General features: G+C 40.8%; 1 pseudogene; it reads right to left on the minus strand.

The window, feature by feature from the left end:
• Window positions 1–532: 532 nt before the first annotated feature.
• The window catches only part of LOC149251292 (2-oxoisovalerate dehydrogenase subunit alpha 1, mitochondrial-like), a 37,536-nt pseudogene continuing 21,567 nt past the window's right edge, over window positions 533–16,501 (minus strand).

Here is a 16,501-nt window from a genome sequence, read left to right on the forward strand (position 1 = left end):
GACGATCTCTATTGTCGATGTGACTCATCCAATCGAACAACTATCACACAATCTCACGCAGATTCTTGCATGACCGATATCAGGTCAAGAGCATGCAAGATTTCTAGTTTTCTCATGCTACATGGCACAACCATGGTACATCACACACTTCATACAAATACCATTTAACATTTTATTACCCACGTGGTATACCACTTACCATTTTAATCTGAGCCTTAAACTCTTTTTAATAACCACATTGCGTCCGTTTAAAATGTTAACCTGCTTGCATGTTTTGATGCGAAATGCGTCAATCTCCTCTGATTGAACGATCACCGCTTCCTTGCGATTTCTGTCAGTTTTAGCAGTCTGCCAAATTTCTTTCTCATTTGCCACTTTTATCTTGACTCCAGTCTGCACTTTTTGGCCACAATACTCCTCCAGGCAGGTGATATTGATGGGGCAAAGGATGTCTTTGATGTTGTTGTAGAGTGGTGGAGCAGAACGCTATTGGGACTCAAATGCATGGGCATGAAGATATGTGGATTCAAACTCAATAGTTGTAAAACATTTTGTCATTACTATCCGCCATGATTGTAATACCCATATCCAAAATGACACTCGGATGCTTTCCACAACAAAGAATGCTTTTAGCTGGAGACAAAGCACCATACAATGCAACTTTTGACAATGATGCAACCTAAGCGGCACATACCCAGAATATGCATATAAAATGCATGTCATATACATGTCCCAGGAATTTTAAAATTCCATACTTAGTAAAACCTTCACAAGACAAGGTTTAATGCTTATTCAATAAACTCTATGCGGAAACATTTCATTTAACTATCCAAAGTCTGTACCTTTATAAACCTTTCAGCGAAACCTTATAAATCCTTCATGATATTTGGTTAATTCGTATTACATGTGCATATTAACCATACCATGGATTTTAAACTTTGGTTAAAACTCAACTTAAACCATAATACATTAATCCTGCTTATTTCCCATATAATAAAAATATTTCATAAACCACACTTAAACCTTACCTTTCTTCCATTCCACAAACCTTTGCACATATATTGATGCTCTCCTTAGTGCATTAAATCTTCGCCGTCGATCTCATTCCTCAATTTGATGGTTATCGCACAATAACTCGTGCCAACCAGCTTGAGCCAATCTCCAATGTTTATTTCTCCTACCTTAATCCAATAGTGATCACGTAATCTCACGTGAAATCTTGCACGATGCATAACAAGTTGAGAGCGCACAAGAAAAATGGTTTTCTCTTTCCATCGTGTGCTACGTGTCAACCCCTCAGGTTAATTGCATGAATTTTCAAAATACCATTTACAAATTTTAGGGCGCACGAGATACTGCTTACCGCCTACAAAGACCGCTCCATTATTCTGCTAACACGTGGCTTAATCTGATCTCTTCATTTCTTAACTTTATTTTGCACGACTTAATCCTAGCCGTCTATCTTCCTCATTCTCATTCATTGATCTGACTGATCCAACGAATGTGCTTTACTGCTACGTTCTTTTGCATCTCACCATGTAATAGTCTTCTCGCTTCTCTATCTGTGTATTTATTCTTTCCTTACGGTCTTCAATTTTTCTGATCTCGATCTACAGCTCCGTTATTTCACTCCTTCGCACCTTTATGTTTCTTTTGTAAATCCACAGTTTAATGAAATTCTATGCATTATTGTCGAGGAACTATGTAGAGAGGAACTGTCAGGCGATATAAAAGAAATTTCAGAACCGTGGGGAGCCACGACATACAACATAGACAGAGTGTAGTGTTATGGGCTATGGAAACCACACTCGGATATGGAGACAACATTCTGAGTTGATGGAGAGTGGTAACGTTTGGTGGTAATAATTGTGCATATAGCGTTGAAAGAGCCGCTGGTGGAGGTAGAGAATCCAAAGATGGAATTGAGGAATGCCAAGAGTTGTTTGCAGTGGGAGGAGGTATGGTAATGTAGAGAAATTGTATGGCATTAAATGAATATACTACAACTACAGTAACTGTGCATATCCATGGTAATAACTATGCATACACAACGTGTATACACAACACTTCATCACAACATAATATCAATCAACTTATGAGTAATAATATACCAACTGTAATAACATACCAAATGGCGTGCCAATTTTGGTTTCAATACACAACGTTCAACCTCCAGCACAAATATAGCTGAGAGAGGTCAGCTAGACAGTGTGTAGTATGAAATAGGCATGCACAAAATAATAGTAGTTCTATCTGCAGGAATGTAGAACTTGTTAACACCCAGGTTGTTCCCTTTGACTCCCAATGGAATACGGTCGGGGTAACCACTAACCAATCTTTGGATTACAGTTTCTAGCCAAACTGTAATCAGAGAGGGCTCTCTCTTTATGATTTGTCTCTGTTTTGATAGTATTTTAGGCTAGCTATAATGTTCAGGGTTTTGTTTTTATGTTTTGGTTGAGGGATGTCTTCTGCATCTAAGGTGTAAGTTTTTAGGTAGTATTAGTCCATTGGGTAATGGAGTCTGTGGCTACAGGTTGTCTGAAATATTGAGTTGAGTTGCTGAAACTGCAGGGCCATTTAAATATCTCATGGGAAAAATCTGAAATTGTGATTATGAGGTGTGTTCAGCCAGTGAAAGGCAATTAAGAATTTTCCACTAAGCTGGGTGTGAGAAAGAGATGTGTTGCACAAGAGCAAACTTGAATTCCTGAAACAACAATCACTGTGAAAGCATATAGCTTGAAAGTGCAGCAATTGAGAATTACACTTTATGACTATAGCTGAAGAAAACACTTATAATAGCATAGATTGAGCTCAGGGTATTCTGTGAATAAATCCAGGAACTATTCTTTTTCTTTGCTATTAACTATGAAACATAGAAGCATGACTGAGCTATGAAAAGATAAAAAAAAAAACACATAACGAGAGTTTGAAGAGGACTTATTGTGCCATGAAACACGCAGGAATCCTGTAACATTCAGCAAAACATCCCAACGACTCAGATAACGCAAAGCTTTGGAAATTCCATCAGCTTTTGTATTAACAGTCTGGAAATTTACAGCATAAGAAACTCTTGAAGAGAGATCAACAACAACCCCTGCAAGATTATGCGAGGGGGGAATATATACAATCGGTCATACAAAATATCTGGAGCGTTGAGTCATTTTAGAAATGAATACGTTCACCAACTTTTCAAGATAGTAGATAAGAAAGTTATTACATCATTGAATACAGAATAAGTGCTCTTTATGTATGTCAGAAGATATTTTGACCTTTGGAGGCCACTGAGTCGGTCTGAACGTTCTGCTTTAATTCTGGAAAAATGTGCCTTTATGGCTGTCGTGCTGTAGTTTTTTGGCCCTGTCACCTGTAGTTTTCAATCTTGCTTTATTGGCCGATTAGTTCTGCTGAGTTGGCCCAGCCTTTTCCTTTTCATGCATTCTGGTGTTATCAAATTTTCCTGTGCATGATCACCTATGAATTTAAATGAAAATTTGATTTACAGGCTCTGGTTTATAATATCAACTGTATCATTTTGGTCCAGTATTCCTGTGTGGGCAATTGATGTCTCAAAATTGCCTCTAATGTCTCATCTACCTCTGTGTATTTGTAGAAGTTGGGAGGTACTTCAAACAGATGTTTGATCTCATCCATGATAAAAAATAAGTTTTCTACCCTGTTGTAGAGACTTTGTCTTGTTGCTGGCCCTGTTTCCTCTGAGGTGCTGGGCCTTTCAGTGATCTGATTTGTGGCGAACGTGTTGACCCTCTTGGCATACTCCTCATGTGTAAGTAGCCTTCCTGTGCTGTTCAGTAAGCCAGGGAGACCTCTGTTTTGCAATGCCACAAATTTTTCCATGAATCTATTGACCTCTGTCTGCATGTCCTGGGTCCTTCTTTCTAGTGTCTGCACCAGGCTTCTTAGTGTTAGGACCCTCCTTATTAACAAAATAGTCTCAGTCCTGTTGGAGATTCCCATAGTTGCTAACTGAGCACTTGTTCTATTATTAAGCACATTGATCATCCTGTTGGCAACTTCAGGCATATTGCCTAGAGATGCCCTTGATCTCTAGATTTCCCTCTATGCTTTTCCTATGAGCTCTATTTTCTCATGAATTGTCTCAATGTATTGCCATTGATCAGTTATGGATTGGCCAATGTTGGCCCATAAGACTGTCTTGAGCTCAGCTGTCACTTTGTCAAGTGTGAGCTCCTTCTCCAGCTCCTTTATCTTATCCTTAAGGGCCTTTATTTCCCTACCCTTTTCTGCCATAGTCTGCTTGGATTTATCATATCTTTCATTGAGCTTAGCTAGACTCTCCCTGGCCTCATTTAGCTCTGCCATTTGGGCTTCCAGGGCTTGTATTTCATTCTTGAGCTTCTGCATATCCAGGCTTGGAGCCTGCTCTGTTGTTGGCGCAGTTGCTGATGTAGATGGTGCTGTCTGTTCAGTAGGAGGAGCTGTAGTCTGAGGAGGTTCCTCCAGGTTAATTATTTCTGGAGGAGGCTGAGATGTTTGTCCTCCTTCTTTTTCTTGCAATGCTGCCTGTAGTGCAACCTGTGCAGCCTCTGATTCTCCCAATTTTTCTTGTGTTTGGATCAGCTGTTTGTATAGGGACACCAGCATAGCTGATGCATCTTGGTCGTGTCTCAGCTGGGCAACTTCTTCAGTTTGTGGGTGAATGGTTGCTGGGACTTTCACCATATTTCTTAATGCTACCATATCCGCATCTCTCAATTTAAACAATGCCTGCACAGCCTTGATGTCCTTGGGATCATGCCCAAGTTCTATGATTATCTCCTCCAAGGCTTTAATTCTGTTATCCTTTGCTTGAGAGGATGCTCTCTCCAACTCAAGTTGGGCAGCTGTATTATTTAGGCTATTTTCTAGCCTGTAGTTATCCAATGTCTTATCTGCCAAGGAGGCATACACCATCTCACCCGTTTGCTTATGCAATTCGATTTTGTCCATTGGGTGGATGTCCTTGGCAAGGACCTCAAGGTTGGTCCTTATGTAATCTGCCGCTGACTGCGGCTGCAACACTGCTGGCATAAAATGGCTCATGATCATCTTGCCCTCCTGGACATCAAATGCAGACATTAGTCTTTGCTGGTTAGTGGGGGCCATTTTCAATAGATGGTTGTATAGCTGCACTCTTATGGGCTCATTCCTCTTCTTTATGTTAATGAATTGCTGCTTGATGCCCACCTCAGCTCCTCTTTGCTGGCTTGAGGAGCTGACTTCTCCTCCCACTATCCTCTCTTGTTCCTGCTGGAAGGAACTTGCTGAGGCCTCCATGCTAGGTGGGCCCATGCCCAAAGATTTCCCTATAGTCATTTCTTCCTCTGAGACGAGATTCAGTCTATGTCTTTTCTCCCCATGAGTTGTTGATGTTGTGAGGGGAGTCTCTCTGTCCCTCTTTCTGCTTATGTCTTCTTTTTGTGGGGTTTGGAGGACTGAGGCCTCCACTGTTGTCTCTTGCCTAAGAGGCACAATTTGTTGGGGCTGCTGCTCAGTGGAAATTGGGGCCTGTGATATATTTTCTTGCTGCCCTGATTTCTCCTTTTCTTGCTGCTGTACCTGTTGTTGTTGCTGCATTTCCTGCTGCTGTGCCTGCTCATGCTGCATCTCTTCATGGTGCACCTCTTCATGGTGCACCTCTCCATGAGGTGGCTACTCTGGCTCCATTTCTTTCTCTTTGCCTTTGCCTGGAGGTTTGATTAGTAGCTTTGGCTGTTTGCTGCTGTGCTGTGGAGGATGAGGCAGCTGCTCCCACTTGAGTGCCTGGAAGAGCAAATACCTGTGCACAAAGCTCCAAGTCAGCCATCTTTTGGACATTTCTAACTGCTCTTTGATTTAATTCTTCTTGTGTAGCAGCCTCCTCTAAGGTTCCTCTCCTCCACTTAATTTGATTTGCATACTTTTCTATGTGAGGCAACCTTACATGGTCATAACTGGCCAGCCTATATTTGACCCTTCTTAAAGTTATGAAGTGATTGGGGTCATAAGGTTTCCAAAGGAAACTGGTCTGTAGGCCAAGGGATTCTAGCATTCTGTCTGCTTCTTGCCAACCTTCCTCCCTTTTGTTGTAGATGAAGTGGCCTAATTGGTTTCTTACCTTGAGCTGTGCCTTCTTGCCCTTGCCTGAGAAATGTAGCACATCAGCGTTCCCAAACTGCCTGAAGTATTCAAGGGCAAACAATCTCATGGGCACATATCTGGGCAATCTGTATGGGGGCAACTCACACCCATAGATTCTAATGACTGTGTGGTGTTGGTAATAGTACCAATCCCCGATGCTGTATGCCTTGGACAGCTGAAGAATCCTCTGCATCTCATCAGTCAGTCTAGGAGGAGGTGAGCTCATGAGCAGAGACATGGCTGGGTGAATGAAGAGGTCTATAAACTCACAATAAGTATATGGAGAGCTAGATCTACAGTGGAAGGCAGAGGACCAATAAACCACTGACCTTGGATTGCCTTGTGCATCCACTCTCTTCATAGAAAAGTGAAATTTCTCATGTTGATAATACAAGATTAAGTGATAGATGTAATAGGTGTATCTGAACACCCTTTCTCTTGCCAAGTTCATTAGTTGCTCATGTATTTTGTCAGATATGTAGGTGGCATAGTCATAGCAGATTGGGGACTTGCCAGGGGCAAACATGAGCATCATCACCAGCACAGTCTCATCAACAAACTCAATAGAATTATAGCCCAGAATGGGACTGATCATATCTACAAGGTCCCTGCCCAATTGGTTGAGGTAAACATGAGAAATGGGAGGGTACTTCACGGTGTCAGACCCTATGTATAACTGATTTAGTTTGGTGATCTGAGCATCTGTCAATTTGGCTCCTTGCTTTATCAGATCAGCCAGTGATAAAGGGACTAATTTCTTCTCAGTTTTGAAATGCAGCATCTCTCTGATGGCTTCAGGGGTGACATAGAAAACAACTGAGCCTGAAGGGTCCATCACAGCCCTTTGAGTGGCATCGTAGGATTCAACACATAGGTGGATTAGGTCAGGAAACTGGTTTACCTGAGGGAGCTTGAAGAGAGGGAGGAAAGAATCCCAAATGCCCAATACATCTGTTCCAGCCTCATGTTTAATTTTCAACTCATTCAGCAAGTGAATGTGGAACTTGCTGTGAATTAGCATTTCTTCTGATATCTGATAATCCAGGTCTGCTAATGGCTGCCAATCCAATTGTCTCTGAGGAGCATTTAAAGGGGAAACATTCAAGGCTACAGGTGCTACTGGAGGATCCATGGTTACTTTTATGATTTCTGTTGTTTATAAACTGGTGTTACTGTGCAGAGCAACACCAAAGAGTTTTTCTTTAAAAAGAAAGGTGAATTACTGATGAACAGAGAATAAATGGTTAATTACAGCAATTGAAATACTGCTCAAAGTATGGATAAGACAAATGCCTGGCTTTAAACTCTTTTTCACAGCAAATTGGTGTAGTTTAGGCTACCAGTCCACGATTGCGCGAACAGAATGTAAGTTTTATGAAAACTCTGGTAATATAAAGCTCATCTGGTGAATTTCGACCTTACAGTGCAAATGGGGACTAGGCACAGGGGATTCGTCAGTGAATTATGTGTTTTTTCACTGTTTTAAGCTATTTTTGGCGATTCACAGACAAAACGAGGTGCAGGAGGGATTTACAGGGATAAATACCTGGCAACTGTTAACAATGGTCACGAATGCAGGTGGAAATGGTGCGCCAGCGGTCTCCAGGTCGAATTCAGCAGGTTGGCGTGAGTTTGGACGTGAAAAACATGCAGAGAAAACGACAGCCGTTTTTGCAAAAAGTGCAAAAAAGGCGAAATTTTGGCCAAAATATGGATTTTTTGGAACATTGGCGCCTTTTTTGGTGACGTCAGCATGACGTCATCAGGTGGGGTCAAGGTCGGATGACGTTAGCATGATGTCATCGGGTGACGTGGCGGCATAAGAGAGATCCACGGGGATGGTGAGGTGGCAGACAGGTGGAGCAAAGGCGGACGGGGGCGCCGACGCGTCGATGACGCTGGCGGTGACGCTGGTAGGCGGGTTCACCAAAACCAGAAGTGGTTAGCGGTTTCATATCGCACCGCCTTCCATACGGAAGCAGAATTGTCAGAGGGGCCTCCGATACGATGTGGGGGTGACGCGTGGCAGAGGCCTGACGTCACCCTCTGACAAATTTCGGACGGTATCTTTCGGACGTCGGGGCCGGTCCGAAATGCACGAGGGCCGTCGGATGAAAAGGGCCCGATCCGATGGTCGACGGATCGTTGAGGTGGCCGGACGATACGGATGGGGGGCAGGATTAAAATAATATATCTTTTGAGATTTGCGCCCGGCGGGAACCTTGGGAATTTGGTGGTTTACATGGTTTTTTCAATGTTTTTTTATAAAAATGCGGATAGCGCTAAGACTTTGGGTAAATGGAAAAAGTGGGTTTTTATATGTATTTTGCAAATGAAGCGGGTTAGGGGTAAAAAGGGGTTTATCGCAAGGTTTCTTAGCAAATGAAGGGTTTAATGGGTTAAATGACTTCTGAAGGGGAAAGAGGGGTAAGGCTTAGGGCTCTTAAACTGACCAGATGTCAATTTAATCCCTGATAGTGAACATATGGCTATAATGCCAAGGGGAGGGATATTTATACAATGCTTGGGGTTTATACACCATAGTGTTATAATAGTAGGGAAAGGGTAACATAGGGGATTTAGATAGTAGAAGTTAGGGGTTAATATGGATGGAAAAGGTGAATGAGGAGTGATATCACTACGTTTATTTGAAAACCACTTAGCTTAGGGAGTAGATCAAAATGAAAAGAATTTTAGACAAGAAATGTGGCTTTTAAAGGAATAAGAACCACCATAAGACCTCAAATTCTTCCATGAATCTCAACTGATGAAGGGATGTTAGTAATGAATGTGAAAGGGGAAAATGTGAAGTTAGACATGCTCCTTTGCTTTGCTGCAACATGATGGAGAAGAAGACCTCCTCAATCCATTGTTTTTCCTTTGTGAATAGGTTAGCACACATTCAATTGTTAGGAATGACATTTCTGCAACCCCATCTGCCTACCCATCTACTTGCCTAGCATTTTTTGTTTCTTCATGGAGGGTGCACTTAGACTTGCAGACCCTTATGTGCCTTTTCTTTTCTTTGGCTTTTTCCTTTTGATTTTCTATCCAAGGCTACCCTTATTGCTTCCAAGGTCCCAGATTAAGCAGTTGGGAACTTGAATTCTCTACCTAAGCTACTGGTCTGCCAAGATTAAACAGTTTGGACAGACTTATTTCTCTATTCTACAACAGAAAAATTGAAACATGGCATGATCCAGATTAGGCTTTTGGACCATCCATCAAAACTTAATCAACATGAAGCTATATACACACATTGTCTCCTTTTGGAAATATGGGATCTTTGTATCACCAAAGCAGAGCATATTTGGAAATTTCTTTGTCAATCATGAAATATGAAACCTATTGGTATAGGTAGCTAACAGTGGCTCCACATGGGGATGGCTTTTCCATTTGAAAGGCCAAGAACAGCAGGTCAGAATGCCTTGGCCCTTGACTGCTTTTACCAGAACTTGAAGTATGCTGCTTTGACATGCCAAATTGTACTCTTCCCATCTTGGTAGATCTCTGAACTTATTTGCCTTTTGCTGATAACTAATAAAACTTGAGAAACTGCGTTTTTACATTTTAACAGAAAGTAATATATACACCTGAATATGTACAAGGGAAACTCAGGATGCATTTATGGATAGTAGTCAAAATAGTGCTTCAACATCCTGCCATTCACAGGACCTTCATCCAAATCAGCCTCATCAAGACATTTAAGGAAGTAAGTATTGTTTCCTTGTACTGCTTGAACAGCAAATGGTCCTCTCCAAAGGGAATCAAATTTTCCATGTTTTCCCTTATCTTCTCTTCTTGAATCCCACTTGAGGACTTTATCTCCAACATTGAAATCTTCTGCCTTGGTCCTTCTGTCAAAGGCTTTCTTTAACTTTTCTTGTAAAACTTGAACTCTGTTGTAAACTTGGTCTCTAGTTTGCTGCACACATATTATTTGATTGATTCTTCTTTGCATATCATTTGGTTCTGCCTGGCTTTCTTGAAGAAGTTTCATGACAGGGATTCCCAGTGATGAAGGAAATTTGGCTTCTAATCCATAAACTAACTCATATGGGCTGATCCCAATTGATCTTTTGGTTGTTAGTCTATCTGCCCATAAGGCATTCACAAGCTTCTTATGCCAATTCTTCTTATTTTCTTCCAATACCTTCTTTATGATGTTCACAAGGCTTTTGTTTGATGATTCAGCAAGGCCATTTCCTTGGGGATAGTATGCAGTAGAATGGCCCAAGGTAATTTGAAATTTGTGGCAGAAATTCACCATCTTCTTAGATCTGAAGGCCGCAGCATTGTCTGTTATTATTTTGTCAGGACAGCCAAATCTAGAAAGAATATTGGTCTCAAGGAACTGAATGATTGTGGAATCATTGGCTTGTCTACATGGAATAGCTTCAATCCATTTAGTAAAGTAGTCTGTAGCTGTTAGAATCCATCTATGCTGGCCTGAAGATGAGGGATGAATTTCCCCAATGAAATCCAAGCCCCATTGTTGAAAAGGTCTCTCTGTTGCAATAGGTCTCAAAGGAAGTGGCAGTAACTTTCTCTTGCCCTCAAACACTTGACATTTATGACAAGAGGTGGTGAATTTCTTGACATCAGAGAAAACAGTGGGCCAATAATAACCAGCCCTCAAAATCTTATCCACAGTGGACTTCCAATACAAGTGTCCACCACAGTCACCTGCATGAAATTCTTTGGTAACATTGTTAGTCTCATTCTCAATCAAGCAGTTTAACAGTATACCCTCATGGTTTTTCCAAAGCAAATTGCCTTCCATGACAAAAAATCTTGAAGCTTTCATTTTTAGGAACCTACACTTAGTTCTGGACAATCCTGGTGGAGCACACAGGTTTTGTAACACATAACATATATCAGAGTACCAAGGGGATTGTTCAAAGGCTACATTGATCTTTGGAGTCGCCAACTCCGGTTCATTGTCCAGCTGGTTTATGTCTAAGGCTTGGAAGTTTGCTTCTGTCATTAGTTTGGCCAAACCTTGACCTTTTATTAGTTTTGTAGGTTTTATTTCAATATCAAATTCCAAAATGTTGGCAATCCATTTTCCTCTTCTACCCTCTAAGTTTTCTTGAGTGAGAATGTCTTTTACAATGGGACTTGGCACATAAGCTATAACATGGGAATAAAGGATGTAAATCCTAAAGTCTTTAATGTCCTTGACCAAAGCATAAGCTTGCTTCTCCATGATTTGATATTTCAGAGGTGCATCTCTAAGAGCTCTACTAAAGAAAGCAATGGGCTTCTCATTTCCTTGGTCATCTTTCTGTAATAAAACGGCAGCAATAGTATGCTGGGAGGCAAAAGAGAAAATGATAAATTCTCTGTCAAATTGAGGATTTGTTAGGACTGGGGTTTGGGTAAGGGCTAATTTTATACCTTCAAAGGCTTGATTTGCTTCAACTGTCCATTTCACTTTTGAATCCTTCTTTAGCATGTTATTTAGTAATCTGATCAATTCTGCTAAGTTTGGGATAAACCTTCTCAAGAAGTTGATCTTACCCAAGAAGGCTTGCAATTCTTTGATGTTTCTTGGGTGGGGCATTTGTAAGATAGCTTGTATCCTGTCTGGGTCAATTCTTATGCCATCCTTTGAAATAATATGCCCTAACAGCTTACCTTCTTCCAAACCAAATAGAGATTTCTTGGGATTCAAGGAAATTCCATATTTCCTACATGTTAAGAAGATTTGTCTCAAATGCTTCAAATGTTCTTGGTCTGACTTTGAGAAAGGTGTGAGGTCATCTAAATAAATGACAAGAAAGTCATGAATCTCTTTGGCAAAAGCTATATCCATTGCCCTTTGAAATGTTGCCCCTGCATTTTTCAATCCGAAAGGCATTTTTACATATTTGAAAGTTCCCCATGGGGTTGTGAATGCAGTTTTGTCTTGATCATCAGGGTGTACTAGGATCTGATTAAAGCCTGAGAATCCATCAAGTAATGAAATCCTTGATGCTCCTACCACTCTTTGGAGAATGTGATCCATCTTAGGTAAGGGATAGTTGTCTTTGAGGGATACTTGGTTTAGGTTTCTAAGATCAACACAAAGTCTTATTTCACCAGTTTTCTTTCTTGTGGGCACCAAATTCGAGATCCAATCAGAAAACCTGATTGGTGCTATGATACCAGCTTTAAACATTTTTTGTACCTCTTTCTCAATTGCAGGGAGAAGCATGGGGTTTATTCTTCTCAATTTTTGCTTAAATGGCTTTTGATTTGGCTTGAGAGGGATGGTATGTTGGATAACAGAGGTGTCATAGGATTTTAAGTCCTCATAACTCCATGCAAAGACATCTTGGAATTCTTTGAATAGGTCAATGTATTTGGGCTTTTGATCAGGTGGTAGGGATGCAGATAATTTTATTATCTTGGGTTTCTCAATGGTTCCAATGTTGCATTCTTCAATGGTAGAGTTAAGGGGCTGCATTTTTGGTTTTCTAGGGACATCATTTGAATCAAAAATATCCTCTAGAGGAGTTAGGCCTGTTGGAAGAAAATTGTCTTTCAATTGTATTACTTCAGCCTCAGCATCAGCCACTTCTTCACAACTGATTTGTTGAATTTCTTGTATGTTGGTGTTGTTGAAAATTGTTGGATATAGGATTTGGTGGGCTGTCTTGGGTGATAGTGGCTTGTTATTCTGCTCACTCTGTATTTGTGATTGACTTGCTCCCTCAATGTCAATATTTAGTCCTGCAAATTCTTGTTGCAGGGTCAGGAAATTATTTATTTGTGCATCATCTTCAAATACTTGCCAGTCTTTGACATTGTTTGGGACAGAAGGTCTGTGTTTTACCTCAGCTGTAAAGCAATGGTGGGGCTTAAAAGGTAACTTGCAGGTGCTTGCAAATGTGGCCAAGCTATGAGCATGCAGGTTATGGGTCCTGGGAATCTTGGTAATTTGAAATTCAGTGAAGGACTGTAGTAGTTCAGCAGCAGCAGATCTATAAGATCTCAGTCTTTTATCATTAGTAACAAAATTTCCCTTTACTTGTTGGATAATCAAGTCTGAATCTCCCATAATTGAAACTTTTATGGCTTGTAAGGATTTTACTAGCTTAAGGCCTAGCAAGAGAGCTTCATATTCTGCCATGTTATTAGTGCATCTGAAATTTAGTCTATAGGCTCGACCTTCTGCATGATTGTTCTGCTTGTTATGTATCCAAACCCCAGCTCCTGCCCCTAATTTGTTAACTGACCCATCAAATTCTAGAAACCATAGGTTCTCTTTTTCTAGGGGAGATTTAATAACTTCTCTGTGATCTGGGATAGTGAGTTGAAGTTCTGGTTTTTCACTTATTTTGTCTTTTAGGACAGTCTCATTACTTGTTTGGATCAGCTCTATTTCTAGAGCAGCAGCTTGTTCATTAATGTCCTGATCTTGTTTATGTGTCTTGGTTTCTTCATCATTTGTAAGACCTGAATTATCATTGAAGAGAATATATGAATCTATATCGGAATGGACAACATATATGGGAAAGTTTTGAGGTTTTTCTTCACTGCTGACCATGTATTTCATAAGTGACTCTCTATATAACCTCTTGGGTTGACCAAAGACTGAGATGGTTGCATATGACATGTCTAGTTGTAGGGAACCTTGGAGTTTAGCCCCCCATGACCTTGATAACAACATCCCATATTTGGGTGGGATATCAGCAACTACAACGTCCATTAGAATTGTTTTATTTGGGTACTGAACTAGGGACACACATAGATCTTTTATCAGACCTAAACACTTAACTTGGCTGGAGTCAAATGAGAATAAGTCCTTGTATGGTCTTGTAATATCTAGATTCAATCTTTCCATGACTGATTTAGGCATCAAGTTGTGAGAGGCACCTGAGTCAAACATTGCATTGTGTAGTATCTTATCATGAACATGCAGGCTGACATAGAAAGGTAAGATCCCTGTAACTGCTATCTTTCCATCAACCTCCGGACCAAAAAGCAATTCTGGGGTGTCATCCAACACATTGACATTATCTTTATTACGAGTCATTTGAAGGGACTTCTTGATTTGTTGTCTATAAATGTCATGCTTGGCTAGTTCTGAAAGAGGAATAGCTACTTTTAGTTTGCCAATTTCAGCTTCTAAGTCAAAGGGTTTTTCAGATTGGATTTTGGGGTTGTGGATGACAATCTTTTCCTTGTTCACTAAGTCTTCTTCTTGATTCTTATCTCGGTCTTGTGGCTTGTCCTTCTTACTCATCTCTTGAGGAGTGTTACTTGGATTGGGCTGCAAGGGTGATGAATCTACTGGTTGCTGTTTTGAGGGAGAAGTTTCAGCTATTTCCTCAACTGTTACCTCATCTGTAATTGGACAAGTTTTGTCACTTGGTTCTGTGATAATAGCTTTCTCAGGCTGTGTAGTGTCCTTTGTCTTGTCAGGCTGTGTCACATTTATAGTTCTGCTTCTTAGCTTATATTGTTTATGAACTTCATAAACAGCTGTGTCATATCCTTGTTTAAAGTCAAATGACTCACCTGACCTGGTTTCGAATTGCTGAATGTCATCATCTTTATGATCCTCTTGACTCAAGAAAACTTGCTGCTCATCATTCAGGCCCATTAGGTTAATGTGGGTGTCATCTGTTTTCTCATTCGAAGTGGATGCCTCAGTATAGTTTTCCTGGAAAGGAGGCCTCATGTCTGGATCAGAACTGGTTTTGCCAGTGTTTGGGTTTTGATTTCTCCTAAAATTTGGATTCCTGATAGGGTTATTTTGTGGTGCTTCCCATGATGACTTTCTCTCAACTGATTCTACTCTATCACCCAATCTCTTCATACCAGTAAGTATTGCATCCAGTTTTTGATCAAAGGCTGAGGGTTCTTCTTTGAAGGTGGTTCTCTTTTCCAATCTTGCCCTGTTTCTTTTGGCAATCAGGTTAGCCTCTACTGTGACAGCAACCTTTTGGGCTTCTTCAAGGGTTTCAGGCGCCCTTTCTTTTAATTGATATGCCATATCAGGGTCAAAACCATCAGGAAATTTGTACAAGGCTAAATCAGGGGGAGGTCTTAAATTCTGTGGTATTGCGTTATATACATTATTGAATCTTGCACAATACTCCAAAACGGTCTCTTGAGGACCTCGTTTGATTGTGTCATATTCACCAAGTATGTGCAGGGGATCTTTCTTCTTCTCCCATCTATTAGTAAAGGCTTGATAAAGGTCATCAGGAGTTGTGATGGTATTTGCAGCCAGTGATCTAAACCAAGTTCTTACATCCCCTGTGAGGCTCTGAACAAAGATTCTCATTCTCACACTGTCATCATCTATTTCATAGTTCTCAAAGTGGTCTTGCATCCTTCTGGCATGTTGAATTGCTGTGAAAGGGCCAGTGGAGTCAAAATATGAGATCTTGGATTGATAGTCCTGAGGTAGAGCTGGAGCATTGGCAGGTAACTGCAGGGGTGCATATCTATTAGCCATATTTGCAGGATTTATAGGGTTGACAGGGATAACTGGGATAGCATGAATGACTGGTACAACAGGGGTAGTGGGAAAGGTGGAAACTAGAGTGTTGGTCAAGGGAATATGTGCAGTGGATGGAGGTGTGAAAGGAGGGCTTTGAGATGTGGATGGTGAACTGGGGGAATCAAGGGTAGACCGAAATAGAACCTTGATTGGAGTTGGAACAGGGTTTGGATGAGCTGTCTCAGGACTTGAATCAGCAAGAGTTTCCTGTCCCTGCTGCTTCCTAATGATCTTAGGGATTGTATTAGGATTTTCAAAAACAACTGGTGGATTTGGGTCAGGATTTGACCTTGTATATCGTGGATTCTTCTTGGGAGCCAGCTTCTGAACTATGTTTCAGTATGTTTTTTGGAATATTTTTGTGTCTACAAGGGCCAGACAAGATTTTGGAGTGACTGTGTATATCTTAAAGCTAGTATGAAAATTGATTGCAAGCAGATTTAAGAGATATACAGGGATTCAAAAATCCTGAGGAATTCCCCAGTGGAGTCGCCAATTATGTTAACACCCAGGTTGTTCCATTTGACTCCCAAGGGAATACGACCGGGGTAACCACTAACCAATCTTTGGATTACAGTTTCTAGCCAAACTGTAATCAGAGAGGGCTCTCTCTTTATGATTTGTCTCTGTTTTGATAGTATTTTAGGCTAGCTATAATGTTCAGGGTTTTGTTTTTATGTTTTGGTTGAGGGATGTCTTCTGCATCTAAGGTGTAAGTTTTCAGGCAGTATTAGTCCATTGGGCAATGGAGTCTGTGGCTACAGGTTGTCTGAAATATTGAGTTGAGTTGCTAAAACTGCAGGGCCATTTAAATATCTCATGGGACAAATCTGAAATTGTGATTATGAGGTGTGTTCA

Source organism: Pinus tabuliformis, chromosome 7 (genome assembly GCF_031772625.1).
Source record: "Pinus tabuliformis cultivar Carrire ecotype Pingquan chromosome 7, CPIR1, whole genome shotgun sequence".
Lineage (NCBI taxonomy): Eukaryota > Viridiplantae > Streptophyta > Pinopsida > Pinales > Pinaceae > Pinus > Pinus tabuliformis.